Source organism: Bacillus rossius, chromosome 5, assembly GCF_032445375.1.
Source record: "Bacillus rossius redtenbacheri isolate Brsri chromosome 5, Brsri_v3, whole genome shotgun sequence".
Classification (NCBI taxonomy): Eukaryota; Metazoa; Arthropoda; class Insecta; order Phasmatodea; family Bacillidae; genus Bacillus; species Bacillus rossius.
Window position 1 is genome coordinate 36230045 of NC_086333.1, and position 19918 is coordinate 36249962.

Genomic DNA, 19918 nt, shown 5'->3' on the forward strand with positions numbered 1-19918 from the left:
TACTGTTAAAGTGAGTTATGGAAACGCGATATACTAGATACACACCTGTCGTGTGCATAGTGCGGAAATAACCACGAGTGTAGAACACGGAAATATACTTAGCGGTGCGATGACGGAGCTGGCCTTGCTCCTACTAGACATTAGGTTGACGCCACGTATGCTGACACAGCGGCGTCAGCATGAGACCTCCGTCTATTCCCCGTTGATACCATCCCTGGTCAAGGGCTGGGACAGCCCACGGGCCACCTGGAGAGCCGAGCCCGGCACTGTAGCGGACATCGTCAGGACCCGCCACTGTCAGCCACTAGTTCTCACGAGCGCAGGTCACCCGACACGGTACATCCTGTTGCCGTGATCAGTAGCCGACACCCCCCTGCGGTGGCGTGGAGGTATCGTTATCGCCTGCCCAGGTGTGTGGCAGCACACCACGACGCTGTGGTGAATCCGGGAGAACCACTGAGTGTTAGTATTGGTGCACCTGACACTACCTAGCCGAGCACTACACTCAACTGTAAGTAAACCTACCAGTGCTATGTTCCTGCTTGATGTTCTTCACCATCCCAACACCCTATCAACAGCACGACTACGAGACGACGGAGTTCTCGCGCCATTTACGGAGCGCGAAGCAGCGAGGTGTCTACTGCGAGACGGCTGACACGAGACTGAACAGTCACGCCACGCCTCGGCCGCCGGTTGATCGCTGATTAGCGCGCCACCCAACCCCCACCTCCTTGCCAATTCTCAACCGTCGCTTCGAGTAACGGTCGCACCTGCTGTGTGTGAGAGAGACAGATGGGTTAATAATAAACCGGCGATCTTATGCTTTGTGCTCGCTTCGTTTTATGATTATCCCATGGGACAGCATCTGTACTATTACATGGTAATAGCACAGACATCTTCGTGTTTATTAAGATATCTGCTATGAATGTTTAGTAAATATTTCGCCTTATGACAACCATAAACTTTTCATCTGTGGAACTTTAATAATATTAATATTTTTTTTTCTTTCATCTGCATTGTTGTAATTTTCGTTAATTTTTTTTTACCGTTTATTTTTTTATTCTGACCATCTGTTTAATTTGTAAATTCAATTAATTTTATTCTAGTTCCTTACCGTATTGTTGTAACCAAAGGCCATGAAAGGATGTTATGAACCATATATATTGGGTATACACGTATCTCAGCCACACAGGAACAGGAAGTAACTTAAAAAAGTGTGATTTTTGGCGTTACTACGTGTAGGCTAAGGCCTGACGCCTGAACAATTAAAATTATTAAAAATATGAGTTTAGGGTATCGTCGGTTGTGTACATTAATGAAATTGTTACAACTAAATATCTTAACGAACTGTAAGTAATATTTACTTGGATTTAAAGCAGTTATGTCAAGTATAAGCCAATTTAAGAATTGCTTAGCTAGGGACGCCATAATTAAGCAGTGTCGCCATTGTTCAAGGCTTAAGCGGCCAGTATAAATTTGCTTACATGCTTATAAATACGTGAGATTTCTAGCCAAACAAACTATATTGTTGCAAAAGTTGATAAAACTGAACTTCAATTAGATTGTGTATATAACATAATATAAAGAGAAGTAATTCTACTTAGACACCCAGAAGTCCTACTTTTAAGATAATCGTACTCCCGCTGAACTAAAGCCGTGTAATTCTATTTAAAATAGAATTTAATTTGATATTAAACTCTCTAATTTTTAACTCACTTTGAAATCATTTGATTTATGAACGATATAAATTTTGAAACAACTACTGGACTTAATTAAATCACTTTTGAACTTTTGGGTGTGATCTGTGCCAACATACATCCTAAGACATTTGAACTGCAAATAATCTCCAGGAAAGATTTGTCACAATATAAATTAAGAATTTTTAAGTAAATTCATATTTTATTGTTGAGTATTAAAATTGTTATAACTCCACCAACCTTAAATTCTTATACACACTTGGAAAGGATGAATATATACATTTCTTATAATATTTTCAAACTTACAAAAGATTCCTAATTATATCGTTGAATAATATTGTTAATTTTCATATGTATCAAGAGTCAGGTTCAGGTTATGTATGTCAGTGTATGTTTATTATTGAAAGTGTTGCTGTGTTATGTTTACTATCTATGGTTCAAACTATTAAACTTCAGATTTTTCACCACTCTTTAAATAATCAATTTCCTATCCACATAATATACAAATTTCTTACTCCATAATTAAAATACTATATATTTCCATAGTAAACTACAGATTGGATTCGTCAGTTGTTACCGTCTACTATTGTTTATTTGTTAGAGCATTGTTTCTAAGGTTTTTATGCAATGTTATATTATTAAGTTTACGAAGGTATCAACAACACAGTACCTACACTTTTTTCCTCCACCCTGTACTGCCTTCTCTCCCTACTTCAACAATAAATTAAAGAAAGAGAGAGATAGAATTATTAGTGTAACAAAGGGAGGTGCAGAACAGTATGGATTTCCAAAATGTAACATCATTGAAAAAGTAATAATCAAATTTAAAATGTTTTGTTAACTTGTATGGATTTTAACAATACAATATATATTTTTAATTTTTGTTTCATTGTTGAAATCTTCCGAAAATATCTTAAGTATAACTTTAGACAAATATGTACTTAACTACCATTTAAGACGTCAATTTTTGCAGCTGTTATTAAATCTTAACCCCCTTTTTTTTTCCGTACACTAGCAATAAGTTTTCCCAAACCTATTTTACAGAAATTTAAAAACAAAATTGTCGTTGATCACTACCTATTATTTAAAAATTATTTCAAAACGTTATGTTTACAAAGGACTATCTTGCCAAAAAGTATAAAAATGTTCGTGACCAAATCGTAAACGATTGGTTGCTTGGAAATAAACATATTATTTGGCACAGCCACTCATATAAATACCCGACGATGTTAAAGTTATATCAAAATTGAAACAAATGGGCATTTTTATAGACAAAGTTTCGATGGCCATTTCCATTGTGCATATGCGCAGCGCGCGTAATCCTGAAAACATGCAAGGCGATTGCGAAGAAATAAATATTTATCAATATTTAGTAGTAAACGTTGATTTTATATTTGACCTTTAATGCACATTTGGTACCCATACATTACCTAGCTAGGGTATTAAGGAACAAAAATATCATTTCGTAACGAAAATTTTACTAAAACATTTCATAGACCTTAAAAATACCTCGTGATTTATTTTTATTTTTTATTCTGTATTAAAGTTTTTGGAGTGGTAAGAACTGAACCATTGACGGGTATGTACATTAAGAAATAAAACTTAAATATTACGTGGAGTTTGGTTTATTAGTTTCTTCACAATGACGAGTTTATTTTGATGCTGTTTACGGCTTATCAAGCGAAAAGCTAGGCTAGCCTCCTCCACGTGACATCAGTCAGATGCGATAATGGAGGGGGGAAAAAGAACGACAACCTAGAAGAGGATCGCCTCGATAGCTCCACGCCCATAAACTTTCGTAGATACTATTGTAATTTGCATGTGCTTTCTGAACCACCTGGGTATTGACCAGTCGTTTTGTTATTTAATAGTACTTATATTGTGTACGTTTTGAGTGTTATTGATCAAAGGTTATATGAATGTTCTTGTATTAGTGTTGGTAAGAATATTGATTATAACTATTGATCCATGGGTTAAAAGCTCTGTAGATACAAATGGTTAAGCAAATGACATTACCTTGGTCTACTTCAGAAATTTCCAAAAGAGCCAGTCAAATATTCATAACTATAGGTTATACCTACATAATGCTTGCTCTAGTGCTAGTCTAAATCAGAAACAGCTCCTTTTTGAGATATGTATATCTGGCTGTAGTGGGATTACATTCTCAAGTTCGACGTTGCAGATTATTGATTAGGAATGTCAATCGATGTGCGTGCATTGCACTATTACAGCAAATGCTTGCCTATAAAATAGTTACAAAAATATTTTTGCGATTCTTTCAGTACTTGTCAGAGATGTGTAAACATGAAACTCGGTACTGTGCGAATGCACGTGTTATAGTGTTGGAAATACACTCATAATACTAAACTCTGACATGAAATTTAACGCAGAAATATTTAAATTTAAGCCAAACATGGTAAATATACCCTGTAATGCCTACAGGCATAAGGACGGGGTGGGACGCCATAGCATTGCAAGGATTGTGAACGGGTATTTGTAACACAACAACAATTTTTAAACAACAATAAAGTTTTAATAAAACTTAACAAAAATAAATAACAAGGTGATCATTATGTAACAAGAGTTTAACATACACAGCAAAAGTGAACGAGCCATTATCAAGGCTACAAAAGGTTAGATTTTACGCCGGCGCAACGTGGTACAAAACATGCGCGGTCCCATTAAGGGGCCTCGAAAGAGGGCGTCACAAGGTAGACGCATTTGAAACTGCCAAATTACTAGATTGCCAAAATGCAGGGAAAACCCACTGCCTTATGCGCATTACGTGCGTTACAAAAGTAAGTTACATTATCTTAAAATGAAAATTACGTTACGTTTTACGTACGTCGACGACTCAGGGGAGAACAGTTACAAACAAGTGAAGTTAAATTAAATTACATGATTTCCAAAAGTAATTTTCCAGGTGGCGATCGAAAGGGAATTTAGACAAAACATACAAAATTCAATAAACGTTTACATTATGGCAAGGGCCACCGCCTTACTCCAACTTACATTTTCTTTCGCCTGAGGTCGCGCACGTCGTACAAAGTTAAAGTCTAACTGACTGACTACATGCTGGCTAACAATTACTCGAGCTCTCACAAGAGACTAAAATAGGTCTGACGAGCTAATTGATACTAGAAGAACAAGACCGAATAAATTGAAAACGTCTGTTTATATAACATATGTGCCGCGCAGCGCGCATGCGCCGAACGGAGGAGGAGAGGGGAGGCGAGAAGCAAACAGGCATACACTAGGAGGGGGAAGGAAGGAGGGGACGACGAGCCGCCGCCCGCGCAGACGCGCGGTGTTTGAAAGAAGCGGCGATCCTAACGCTTCAACCCAAATTGTGTTTTCAACTTCATTTCTGGACGCAAATCACACGTAGTTTCCGCGCCCCCGCTAGAATTCACTGCCGGAGCATCTACGTCAACTATCGAGTCATTTGATTTACAGGCAAAAAAATGTTAACTATTGAATGAAACGGCTCTGATAAAATGAAAACTACTTAAAAGAATAATAAACCCGGCGTTAGACCGAATTGTCGACCAGATATTTATTAAAATAATGTCCATCTAGTTAAAACTCATGAAAAAGTTATTACTCTATAGATTCCCTTTGGCTTAGTGAACTTTGGTTGGCGCCATCCGCCACAGATGGCAGCACCGTAGTTACACATTTCCATGGAAGAGCGAGGAGAGTAAGAATAAATAGTTTGATTATTTGTTGGCGATAATGAAATATCTAGTCTTCAATTACATGGCAGGGGGTGTTAAGTATTAAAGACAATGAATATTTCGTATTATAATTTGAAATTAATCAGACAATTCCTGACACATAACTCGGAACTACTTTGTTTCTAATATAATCTATATCTATACTAATATTATAAAGCTGAAGAGTTTCTTTCTTTGTTTGTTTATTTGTTTGAACGCGCTAATCTCAGGAATCACTGGTCCGATTTGAAAAATTCCTTCAGTGTTGGATAGTACATTTATCGAGGAAGGCTATATGTTATATTATATTATCAATAACATTAGGGATCCTTAATAAGAGTCCAATTTAGAATCAAATGCGTTGGAGGGGGTTAGATACAACATGCAGTACACTTACGAAGTGTGTGTTGACAATGCCGCAGGTGTTAGAAGTTTATTATTGCCTATTAACATTGTTGCCACGCACTAAATGCCTTATCATTCTTAATTTTCCAATACAAGTAAAAAACACCCGTGTGATATTAACAACGAAGCAATCAGTACCCTCATATAGAATACATAGAGATAGTGTGAGGTATATATGTATATATAAAGAGATAAATACAGATATAGAGATACATAGATATATAGGACTATAGATGTAGATAGAGATAAATATATATTTAGAGACATGGATAGATTATTTGTATATGTGTAACTACTTCAAACATATTACAAAACAAAACTGAATAAGGCATTGCAATGCATGCCGAGCATTAGCTAGATAATGGAATCTTTTCAATATTAGTAATCCCTTATTAGTCAGATTTTTTTTCTATATTGCTTTATAGAGTCAAGATTACATACAGACCAGGTAAATAACTATAAACTGGCAGAACAACGTCTGTCTGGATCTGAAAGTGATATAAATTATTTTGCACACTTGACATTCAAATTAAGAAGACAATTACTAACTACATCTGATCTCTAAACAGTTCCCCTTCACCCTGTGTTCAGCCCGGGCAACGCTGGGTACTGCAGCTAGTTATTAATAATTCCCTGGAGACTTACAAAAATACAGTCCACTCGAAAAAATTTATTGTTTCATTTTTTTTATTTTTCTTTTATTTGGGCTTTATCTTCTTATTGGCAGCGAAGTCGGTACACACAGTAACACAAGACCAGGCCCAACGAACTCACTAGAAGAGTCAGGCGACTGCCTAGGGCAACAACATATTAGGGGCGGTAAAAAGGGAGGGGGAAAATTCCAAATTTTAATACTTAACTATGTTTTTTTCTCTTAATTACAAAGCTGATTAACTTAAAAATCAAAGTAAAATTTTATGTTAAAATTAAACCAATAAATGTGTTTATTTATTTTTACTTCTGGCTTCTTCCCTTATCATAACTAATGTTATTGATTTCAATGTGGCAGGGTATAAAACTCAATTATTATTTAGTTGTCATTAATAAATTACATTACTAGCACATTAAGTATAAGTAATTGGTACATATAGGTTAAAAATATATTGTCACCACTATTTTTAAGTTAAATACAATTTTTTTTATTAATTTAATATATTTGAATTTCATATTTGCATAGTCTTTGGCATCACAATATTTATTATAGTTATACTTTTTTTTAATTGATACTGAAAATAGCATTTTTATCAAAAGTGGAGTATTGAATTTGTATGAGGAACTGTAACTTTTTTGAAGTCATACCTACTTTTTTAGGAGCGTTATGAAAAAATGATGAGAGTGGAATTTTAAGATGCGCGTGCATCACTGTAACACAAAATTAATAGGTTGAAGCTGCCCGCTAAACCCCTCATTAGGCCTAAGTCTAAAAAAAAGCTACCAACAAAATAGAAATAGAACCTCTATTAGTCGCGCATGTTGGCACGCTCGTCGCCTCTGATCACTGTTTTCATATTTATAATATTTATCCACATGTTTCTAGTTTATACATTCCCAACACGTGTTTTAGTTTCATACAAGTGCGAATTATATATGTGCTAATAAATTATATTCAGTAGTGATTTAAATTGAATATTTTGATTAATATTATTTACTATTCGTAAATATTAGTAAAAAAAATTGTGCATATATTCTTTTTCAAGTGCTGCAATATAATTGAGATTAACTATCCGTATGTATTATTTATTGATATAAATTAAAATATTATTATTTAATATAATTAATACTAAATATTATTAAATTATTAATGTTAAATATTTATTATTTGTTATTTAATATTTACAAAATAAAGAAATAAATTTAATAAAACATCTAATAAAAAATTTGTGATAAAAATTAAAATCGAACATCAAATTAAAATATTCATTTTTAATATTTTTATAAAATTAAATAAATAATAATTATTTATAAAAATAAATAAACAAATTTAATGAAAACTTTTTGATAAAAACGAAAAGTGAATATTCAATTCAGAAAATAATAAATATTTAAAAAAATATTAAATTTAAATTAAATTTTCGAATTTATTATTAAATTGATTTATTTTCTTTTAAAATATTAAATAATCAATAATAAATATTTAAAATTAAGAATCTTATAATATTTGGTACAAATTATATTATATATTTATTATTCTCTAAATTTCATTTATTTAATTTTTCAAATTTAAACTAAACTTTATTGACTGTGTTGACTATCTTTTTCCAGCCCTTTTATTGTTTTATTGCAATAAATTATTTGCATGCAATTAAAAAACTATTTTTTAATTATGCCAAAGAAGTATAACTTCTCACGCGCGTACATAAGTACACGCACCCATTTTTTTTCTTATCTGCAGTGTCTGGTAATTTGAATTCGCTAAAGTGATCGCCATAGTTATGGGAGAGGCGGAAAATGTGGCTTTTGTCCAGAGATTAGTAAAGGATACAGATGGAGCATTAGCCGTCAGGTGTGATGCCGTTTTTTTCCCCGTTTTTTTTTCTTCTGATTTTCACATACCAATATGGCGGATGTTTGTTTATATTTTGTATCAGCTGTTCTAGTCTGCTGTCATTAACGACTGTAGTTAAGTTGTTCGGAAAAAAATTAGATCAAAGTGATGTTGTGCCCTCTCCCTTGGTTTACCTGTGTTATTATTTAGTGAGAATGTGTACTCGATGCTCGTGGTCTTGCAACCCACGATGCTTGCTCGGTTAGGGAGCAGTCTGTCGTCCAGGCAAGCAGTGGTTCTGTGTGAAGAAAATCGTGTTCGAGGTATAAGCTTGGTCTGTCCTCGTAACTTCAACTACACCAATTCCTTCTCAGTGTAAAATGACCACTACATTTCCTGGCCCTGGGATTACAAGGTCCATGCTACGGTTGGCAAAATTGTGGTCCTCGCATAATATATTAAATCCACTCAGAATTGCAAACTTTAAAAAAATTTAATTTTTAATTCATTATGGTGTGTAAAATACAAGAAAAATTGCACCATCGCATTGTTATAGTTATAGCAATCGTCACTGTTGTTTTTTATGTGCTCCTCACCATGCGACTTAAAGCTGTGGTCCTCGTTCACTACACTGGTCCCATATCGGTGTGTGTGCTTGGCGATAGGGAGGGAAGGCGGCATGTGGCAGTGTTGGCGATTCTCCCTCCCTCTCATTGATGGAAATGTCTGTTGAACTAGCACCCACACAATTAATTTGTCTATCTTGACAGGTGTTTACGATGCAACTGTACCCAATCACTATTGTTTTTGCATGAGTTTTCCCATGCTTTCAAATGAACATTCCACAATAGAACTGCAGCCATCGTTGGTGTTTATAAGTGCACCTTTTATATTCTTCCAGATCCACACATGTTTGGTGGTAATGTGTGAGTGCTAGTTTTTATTTAAGGAACTGGCAAAGAGTAGCTTGCTGTCTCTTCTCTCTTTGCTGCAAGCAGATACGTAAAAATCAAAAAAATTGATGGAAGATAAACCAGGATATAGAAATGAGTAGTCTTCTCCTTCCTTTTTTTGTTAGGTAGTACAGGGAATTAGGGGGTAGAAAATATTGGGGTTGTGATGGGGGGCGGGAGGAGAGAGAAGTGGACTGTCTTTCACCCTTCTGTATTAAACAGGCAAAGAAGAACGGAGGGTCAACACCAGTCTTCTATTTCTTACGCCAGCTTTGATTCACTTGTATTCATGGAACTCTAGTGAAGCCATCAGATATATGGCCTGACCCTTATGGTGAAAGTGTTAGATTTTTATGCCGCTAATTAATGTGCAACCAATATGCAGGGGCGACCCTTTTGCAGGTAAACACGGTAGCCATGCTTCAAGTGGCAGAATACAGCACGCAGCAGTAAAATGCAGCAGGTAAAAACAATATTTAAAGAATAATTATTAGTGATGAAACGGATTCCGGCAAACATTGGATGATAAGCAAATATCAGGCCAGATACTGGATTTAAAAAAAAATATATAAAATTTAGGTACCATACTTTATTTGATCCCCATAAGAAATATAATCACCTTATTTTCATTTTACAACAACAACGAAATAGTACTCCTACTGCAGTAAGGGCAAATTACAGTGAATGAATAGCAATTTATCTGCAATAAGAGCCAACAAATTGTTTCGCTTGTCTTCGTAGACACACCCAACTTGCGAAAAAAAAGTATTTCACTGCAAATGTTGCTGTAGGGTGCTTGGTAATTTATAGCAGGGTACAGCTTGTTTTAGGAGTCTGGTGAATCCGTTTCTTTCTACTGTGAAAAATGGCTCCTTGTCTAGTGCAGTCATTTTCGCTATTAAATAATGGCACTTCTTGGCTTTTGCATCATTTAGGTCCCAAAGCAATTTCCTTTCGAACGATTCTGTAATAGCACATTGTTCTTTTGCCGATACTGGGATGGCTAAAGGCATTGTAGTAGGAACGACAGTTGCTGGATCTTTATTCAGTGCATGGAATTCATCTGTATGTTTTGTTTTAATATGATTTTTCATGGCAGTTGTATCTAGAAAAAATAGAAAATAGTCAACAAAACTCTGCTAAAAACTTGCCTTACAAAAAGTAACTAAAAATCGTAAACTCGGTGTAAATGATTTTGTTGTAACCATATTAACTTGATGGGTCAGAAGTCTATTCAAAAACTATGTTTTACATAAAAGCATATAAAATGACCACCAATAACATTAATAAAATATTCTTGAATCATATTTTTACATATTATGTTGACGTCTTCCCGACCATGGCCTCTAAGCCCGTGCTCCGCACTGCTAGTACCAGATCCTGTTTTCGGAGCGCACCCCTAGCCCAGCGGGAATGAGTCAGGCGAGCGCCTCGGGCGTGACCCCACTAGACTCAAATAAACTTCAGGGCATGAAACCCCGGGGGCTCTACCCCATATAACAATTAAGGAACAAGACATTAGGACACAATTATTAATTCACAGGCATAAACAAGTGTGTCATAGCCGTGCAAGCACCGCACACACGGATTAGACAACAAACCTCATTACCAGTCACCGTGGCCACTGGCCTTAATTAAAGTGCCCGTGACAATGATCGAGTCAGATTAGGAGAAATCCATCTAAACCAGTTCACAGTGAGAAAATATGTTAATAAATTTACAGTCACCAACTTGATGCCACAATTCAAAAAACTAAATACTATGATGCCACTCCTGCTGCCTGATTAAGTCTTGAGTGAATTTTAATTTGAAAATGATCTCAGGGGGCAAAACGGGGATTCGACCTCGTGACTGCAGGCAGGAGTGTGTCGCGGTTTTTAAACTACCTGGGCTGTTCAGGCCAACCAGGACGCCTTGAAAATAAATGGAAAACCGACTGGAAAGATACTGCACTTTATTATGACTGTTACACTTGCTTGTCCAATGCCTGGCCGTGTCTGTTGTCAGATCGTCGCTTCACGATAGGCTCGATACCTTGACGTTGCGCGCGAACAGGATAGGTTGCAAACTCGTGTCTAATGATTTATTCTGTTACCGTGGTTAAGATAAATGCTGCGGCAAACTAATGCGGATTTGATATACTGCATCTGTATATGTGGTGAATGACGGTAAACATAGAATAACGGCAATATATAATTAAAGTTCCTACAGGTGATTGCAATCTAACCCACTACAAATGCGAATGCTTCAAAATGTGCGTAAGCCCGGCTAGATAAAACATATGAGAGTCACAGTCACTTCTTACAGGTTAACAAGTTATAATTTGGTTAGATTGCAAATACGTATATGACACACTTAAAATCAGCAAGATTGAAGACACGTATATTAAAGAGTTCGTACATAACATTCGAGGCTGGCTAGAAGCCCTTAACAAACACCGATTCACTGGTGTCGAAGCCTAGAAACTGCGTATGAACCAAGTCCGCCGTCCTAATGCTTAAGACGTGAAAAATTACGTAGAATGTTGAAATATCCCTGTTGGGATTAAAATGAATTATGCTAAGAGCTGCATGTAAAGACGTACGACTGAGTGGGGTCGGGCGCAGAGCTAAATGAAAAAGATTTGATAAACTTAGAACTATTGCGATGAACTGGATGTGGCGCGGAGCGACCGACCCCTGTGAGCTCCCGAATGCAACTGGCGCGAGGGCGCCCCGCGACCTCGCGCCAAGATGCGTGAAGCGCGGGAAAACAGCCCCGACCAGTTTTGGAATTAAATTATATATTTGACATTACATGATTATTTAACAATTGCACATAATTTTCACATTATTACAGTATCTTTTAATTGTTATTAATTTGGTTGTTTTAAAAAGAATAATTACTGATTTAATTATACATTAGCGCATTGCCACACCCGGCCGGGCGCTGTAGTCGACTTGGTGTTCGTCGCGGCGCACTTTCACTCACTCGGCGGACATCACACTCGGGCGTGTTCGATGCACTTAAAAGTAAGTGTTGTTGGGACGTAACAGCCTGTGCGATCCAGAGGGAGCACTGGCCGTTGGCGTCAACTATAAAACAGATGTTAAGCCTTAAGCACCCAATAATAGATGCTACCCTTTAATTGAGCACCTGGAACGTGTTTTTAGCTTATAATAGAGCAAATTAAGTTGATATAAGTTTTTGGCGCCGACTCATAAAGGAGGTGAAAGTTTCCCTCCCTTGCGAGGCGGCCATGTTTGGCAGTCTCCAATCACCCCGCGCCGGGTCAAGACGTGTGTCCGTGAGCAGCCTTTAATTTTGTTCCACAGATCGTTCACTCTGCACTTGATTTAATAACCAAACCTTTTTAATTCATTGCTGCTCACATAGACTCGGCGTGTATTTCGTGGACCTGGGCTTATCTCGACCATTTCCTTGGTGATTTCGCACCGCGTCGCGGACCAAGCTATTTATGGCACTGGCCGACTCCAGCCAACTCGTTTTCGTTAAGATCGCCGCGTATACGCCTGCCGGCTACAACCTCACGTAAGTGTAGAATAGAATTTAGGATCACGCTCATTGAGCCCTTGTAAGACAATTAACTTTCGGCGCTGGCCGTCTCTGGCGAACTAGTATTCGCGTCCCCGCAAGACTGCAGCGGCAAATTCACAGTTTTATGTTAGTGTCGTGTTTTGTTTTGTAATCAGCATGTGTTAGTGTTATTGTACAACAGCTCAGACGCCGCACAGCGCATTATCATAACTTTTGTAGCAGTTCGGCCACCGCAAAGTGTATGTGTAGGGATTACAACGTACCCATGAGTACCACCGGAGAAGTCTGTGGAGTAAAGCCAATTTAATGTAAACTGTGTCGTCTACGATTATTCCGCACCATTCCGTCCTCCACGCGGCCGAGCGGCCTCACAGCCATGTCGGGAGTTTCAGGGTAGATTTCCAGCTGTGTACCTGGCGGGGCACGTGGGGGCAGAGTACCCACAAACCAACAACCAACGGCCTAGTGTCCAACTAGACTGCCCTCCCCCCCCCCCCCCTCCACAGGACTACAGCATCACCGCGATGCCCGTAGCGCCAGTTAGGTACTTCCCGGGCCTTCTACAGAGGCCGGGTGATGGCAATGTAGGTACCTGCATGAAGTTATAAAAAAACGAAAACAAAAAGTTAAGCTCATTTTGTTTGGTACATACATGCTTTTTTTTCTTTCTCTGCCACGAGGATTTCTAACATTGCTTAACCAACAAACAGCAAAATCTTGATCATCACTGTTTATATCAAAATATTCCAATAAAGGCGATCTTTTTTTTACCGATGTCATTTTTCACATAGCGGTTCTCATTCTTACCCGAGATTTGTCATACTTTACTATAATTATGTTATGGATTCCAAACCAAAGCTGGAATTCAATGATAACTTTACCTAATTAGTTATTTTACTAAAGCAAAATAAGAATTACTTTCATAATTTACCATAAATGTTATTTAAATGTACAAGAAAATGGAGTTAGTAAATGTAGGTCCTGTATCCAACCAACAAACGACCATGTTATGCTAGACTGATGGGACCCAAACGTAAACAAACACTTTGTTTGTTTACAAACACAAGACTGCATAATGGCAAACAATAGTTGTCAACACACGAGTGCAAAAGTAAATACTTTGGTTCCTAACACTACTTTGCCCTGTTTGCCATGAATTTAAAACATAAGTATGGAGACTGACCTGTAGTACAAATAAACAATAACAATGGGTGATTTTCCAAGAGATTTTAATAATATTAAGAAAATGAAGGCAAATCAACAACATAACATTGGAATTACATTTAAACTGGCAGGTTATGACAATGGCTAAAGTTCTCTGAATCTCTACAGGCACAATGTGACTAGCAAAATGTTATTGAAAATTCAGGACGTTACAATGGGCACCCGGCTCGACAACAGTCCAATTCAAAATTCATTCTCTATTTTTGGTCTCCAACACAACACATAGATGCCGTCTACACATTAAATAATGGTGGGGTTTGCTCCGGGCTAAAACTCTGTCGGTAGGCTATTTATACCCCCAGGACCTCTGGGGGGACCGCGGACAGTTACTCTTAGCTTGCATAGTCTCTGCTATAAAACGTCTCGTAGCAGGAATCACCGTGTAAGATGAGGGGAGTTTGCAGTCCAACAATGCACTGGCGCCGACTCAAGGCAACCACGCCTTACCTTGTGAATGCTGCGCTGAATCAGCAGTCTCCAGTCTGCGTGACGGCGGTCCCAAGGAGTGCGTTGAGATGCACCAGTATGCACCACACACTTTAGGTCACCAGAGCACTCACACGAGGCGTAAGTTCCGGCGCGCGCATCGTTATTTCCCGGACCGCCGACGCGTTGGCAAATTCGATAAATACAGTTCCAGTTCAGCTGGCAGTATTAATAACACCGAAAGTTCAACATGTTTGTCGCGATTCCGCAGCCAGGAATCGCAGGTAGCGAAAACTTCCCACGCGAAGCGACACGAGCTCCGACTCTGCACAGCAGACCGACTCCCCGAGAAAACGCCGGGCGGCTCTTTTATACCTCCGCCGAGCGTCACCAACGGTCTCTCCTATTGGCCCATTTTTAAGTTCAGGCGGTTACCGATTGCCGCTAATACTCAACTCAATTTCTTAACGGGAGTTCCGTAGTTCATAACGTCCAAAATGCGTGGGATTGTAAATTGAATATAAGTTTCACTGTAATTTAAATACTTTAAATAAATATCAACATTCATAATCTGGCGGCAAGCGGCGGGAAAGAGGGCGGTATGGCGCTGCCGCGCATGCGCCGTCACACTATCACTTCGAAAGTAGGCTCTCAGCACCGTCCGAATATTTATCAACACCGCGGACCATTGTTGACTAGGCCCCATCAAACACTGTTTATATGTCCTTAAACACGCCCTACTGACCATATATATATATATATATGGGCCGTGTATCGGTAGACATTATAAAAAACAAAAGCTAAATACTTTTTTTACTTAATTACACTACCTTGCCAAAATATTCCGGAAACATGAATGTTCTAATATTCATATAATTCTTCCTTTAAGGGCTGTTCATAACAATATCTGGGAAAGAAAAATCAGTTGACCAAGTATTTTTTGCTCGTTCTCTAATTGTAATGTGTGGCCACACTGTACAAGCCCCACGATAATGGGTGCCACTCTAATTGAAAATATGTATTATATGGTCAACTGTAAATAATTATTGTTCTTGCGGGGTTTTGGCGCCTATTCTCTCTGCAGTAGATCTCAGGAACGCTGCTGCCGTATCGATTACCCAGACTGCTAATCCAGCTAGCACATCACTGCATTGTATTACTGGCAGGAGAGTAATTATTAAAAATAAATTAGATAGTGTTGTGTGACTAGTGGAAATTTGCATTACCCATGACCCGGTCTGTTTTATACGTAACTGATATTTACTGTTAATGAAATAACAATAGCTGGAAAAACATACGATTTTAATGGGTTCTTAAATATTGACGTGAAGTTACTGTTAACATGTAATTCAGCGAGAGGAACAACCAAAATAATTTACTGTGTATGTCATCATTTTGTTCAGATCTAGGTGTCAGTAAGTAGATGTAAATGACGTCACAGGAACACATCGACTACGTACCATGCCGGATCTAGCTATAATCTGTCGGAGGCTTGAGGCTCTCTTCCTAGGACCTCCAGGTGGTCTGCTGCGACGCTGCTACACGGGACGCTGGAAGCTGTAATTGGCGAACTACAGAAGATCTGATGTAGCCGGGGGTCTGGCTGAAGAATCGACTTCCCTCTCGTCCTAAAAAGTCTGTTTTAATTTGGATCGGTCTCACCAAACGTCGTGGCCGATCGTAGCTGGCCACGTAGATGTGTTATATAGGTTAACTTTGGTTGTCCTCATTACAATAAAATAATTAAATACATAAGATCGGCTTATGAAATATACAATTAATGTTACAATAATAATATAACTGTAAACAGTTGTACTGGTTACAGTTCATACCATAAATATGGTAAGAATGTCCTCCGTTTCAGCGCCAGAGTACCTAGGTGCGGAAACTTTCCCTGTACCATACTTCCCCCCAACGGTAGCTTACAACTCACATAGTTTCGGTTCCCTACCACGTTCGTGTAACTTCGTATTTCTCTCAAAAATTGAAATTAAAAAAATCGAAGGGTTAGGTTAGGTTAAATCAGTCACAACATGCTTGTTTTCATTGGAAACTTCTGATTTAGTGGCTTAAGTGGCGTTAATACCAAAAAGCAAAACTTCGGAAATCTTCGGAAATTCTTCCAGGGAACCGAAACTATGTGAGTTGTAGGCTTCCCACTCCCCAATCAGAAAACACATATCTGTACATATTAATGACATTGTATATGACTTGATATTCATCATAGATTAATACACAGTATTTGTTTACTTTTTGTTCAATATATACTGTAAACACGTTCGAGTGATGTACATTTGTTTTGTGATATATCATGAAGAGAAGATTTAAAATGTTAATATTGGTATTTAGACAAATGCTCTAATAATTCTCTGTATTTTTGTAAGTATTCACCTATATAACTCTTAATTTTGATATATTTTAGAGCATTGTAACGTTTACATAAAAAAACAACTAAAAATCAATGCTTTAGCTTTATGATGTGTTTTCGAATTATTTTGTAAGAGGGTGTTCGGATACTTCTTATTTACTATTTTAACGATTAGTTAGGTTAAGTTAGCTACATCAAAAATTGCCAAGTGAAATTGTCAACATGGGGTTACGCCGCCACATCATAAATACTGTTAAATTGTATTAACGATTTGTTAGGTGATTTTTAATTTAGATATAAAGTGTGGTGATTTAGGATAGATGGTTTGATATGGCATTAATAGTTATTTATGTAGCTAACCTAACCTAACCAACTGTTCATGTACCTATATTATGTATAGTAATTTTAACTAAGCACATCTAACTAACAAACCTTTCACACAATTTTTGAGAGTGGTGAATTGTAAGGGTTACAATTTATCTGTAAAAAATTATATAATAATATTCTAAACATTTTTATTTACACTACAAACATTTTTCTATGTACCCTGCAAACAGCATTTAAAATTTTCTAATGGTTCAAAAAATTAATTTTTAAAGGTTACTATAGGTAGCCTATGCAGTGACTTAGTCATCACCATGTTGTGCTTTATTAACTTAGCCCTACTGATTATTTGATACAAGCTGCAACTTGATCCTGTGGTTCTTCAGAGATCTTTAGGGATATAGCGTAGCCAATGCTGGTTTGTAAAAGAGAGTGATGTTTAATGTTGATGTGTTTTCCACCCTAATTGGTTTTCCACCATAGTGTTCTAATTAGGGTGGAAAACAGACTCGGCTATGTTGTATTCCTAACTATATTTGGAGAACCACAGGATCAGCTAGTATCGAGTAAATAGTATGGTGGCAACAACCATCAGGCCAGTCTCTCAAAAACAATCATGGCTACACTAATAAAGCACAACATGGCGACAGCTGCGTCACTGGATAGTATCAAGAAAACGGTATGGCAGCGACAACAATCAGGTTAATCACTCGTGAAAAACAGTTTCAGCTGTGTTAAGTACAATGGTGGGGGCTGATTCACTGCACTGGCTACCAAATGTTACCTATAAATGGTAATTTTTCAGAAACCATTAGGAATTTGGTAACACTGTTTTCAGGGTAGGTAATTAGTAGAACTTCAGAAATTTTCAAAAACCCAACATTTAGGATTTTGTAAGTTTTTTTACAGAAAGACCGTGACCTGTACGTTTTACATACAGAATTTTTTTATGTATCTAACTGAACCTATCCATCTGTTCACACCCGGAGAATTCACAGAATTTCAGTTTGAGGTTGTGTCACCAGTGGTGGGCATTGAATCAGTTTGCCGGCAGTCTACTTTCAAATTGTGTTTTTTTTCTTTGTTGATGGGAATGATACCTTTATTTTTTTCTTTTTTTTCGGGGAATGGGAGTATATTCTGCTTCCCTCCCCACCTTATGCCCCTGATTCTAAAGGTTTTACATAAATGTCAGAAAGTAAACCAATGTACGTTAGAAAATTAATTAATTAATTTTTTTCCAAATAGTTGCTTTGCTTTAGAATTATGTAATTCCCTCTCCCCCTTTTCACAAAAAATGAATAAATGATTGTGTAGTGTATTAATTACTGCTTTCAGTACACAGTTGTATTGTGAATTGGTTATTACTTGAACGTACACAGGTCACTGCAAGGAGCACCTAATTAGTGGCAGCTCATTAGGTGAGAGTCTTGGTAAGTTAAAGGGTTTTATACAGTAGCCCAAAATTATTCAATACGTGATTAGGGATATTGTAAATGATCTTTTACATAGGCTACTTTACTTTTAAAATTTAAGTGATTGTAAGTTAATGAAATAACAAGGAAAAATTTGGTCAGACCTTAAAAGTGTAATGTTTGTTATTCCCCAAGTGATCCAGTTGCCACTTTAAGAAATTACTGTGGTCACAACAAGCTTACCTGTGGACTGTCTATATTTACTATTTTTAAACTTTGACCCAATGGATAATAGCTCAGAAGCGGCTTCTAGGAATTAAGGTGAATAATGTCTAAAGGGAAAGGTTGGTAAATTTAAGTTGGCTGCATTAATAATACATAAAAGTTGTAGAATTGAAATATTTTTACATTGACTTTATATGATATTAGTGTAGCTGATTTAAACTAACCAACCTTTCACTTACTATTTATCTTATTTCCCAAAAGCAGCTATTATAAGGTATTACCTCATAACTTCATTAGAGAACCAAAAAAAGAATCTGGAATTGATTATTTTAAGTTACTAATGTTCTTCACCATCCTTCGAAACAGTGCTTGAAATTCTTGCTAGATTCTTAAATATTTGAATATTGCTGATAATACCAATCCACCTTTCATAAAATCTTACAGTATTTTAAATGTTACTGACCTAACATAACATCAATTTCGGCAATGTAACAACGTTCAAAATGTTGCTGATTTTACCTAGACAACATAACAAACAATTTAACAGAATTTTAAATATTTCTGTCTTAACCAACTTTCACTCTCAAAATGTTCACATTTATGTGTAGGAAATAACTATTTATTGGTGAAATCAAAGAATGTAGCGTGTTCATCATGGCATCACTAAGATACTAATTGAGCTATACAAATTTAAAGAATTTTTTTTTTCTAAGTTATTAAAATAATAAATTGCAATAATGCAATAGGTACTGTATTTACAGAACCCCAAAAGTTATTCGAATAACTAAGAAAACATTTTCGAAATGTATTACTATAATTTTATCACTATAATTTTATTATACACTATTATCACTATAATTTTATATTAACAATGAAAGGCAATAAGCAATGCTAAGTCTGTAAAGTAGCAACTTTTCTGTAATAAAACTATCATACAAAACAATTTTTTACTTAAATTTGTACTGGATTCTAAGAAAACACTTAATAGTCTGAGTGTGATAAAGTTGAGGGAAATTGCGGGTTTAGAATCTTAAAAAAGGAGAAAATGTAAATGCTAACATTATTCAATTCAATATAAGTATTTAATGTTAACTATTTAAATTAATTTCTACTATTACTACTCGTTTTTGCTTTATTAAACTA

General features: G+C 36.7%; 1 protein-coding gene across 2 annotated transcripts in view; it reads left to right on the forward strand.

Moving 5' to 3' along the window:
* The first annotated feature begins 1264 nt into the window (after positions 1–1264).
* Positions 1265–19918, forward strand: part of LOC134531699 (tuftelin-interacting protein 11) — a 68789-nt gene continuing 50135 nt past the window's right edge. Inside the window, exon 1 of one of the 2 annotated variants that reach the window (XM_063367512.1) lies at positions 1265–1349. The gene's annotated coding sequence lies outside the window, so the exon portion shown is untranslated. Of the gene's footprint in view, positions 1350–16608; positions 16823–19918 lie in introns of those variants that run through there. The other variant, XM_063367511.1, reaches the window with a different exon arrangement.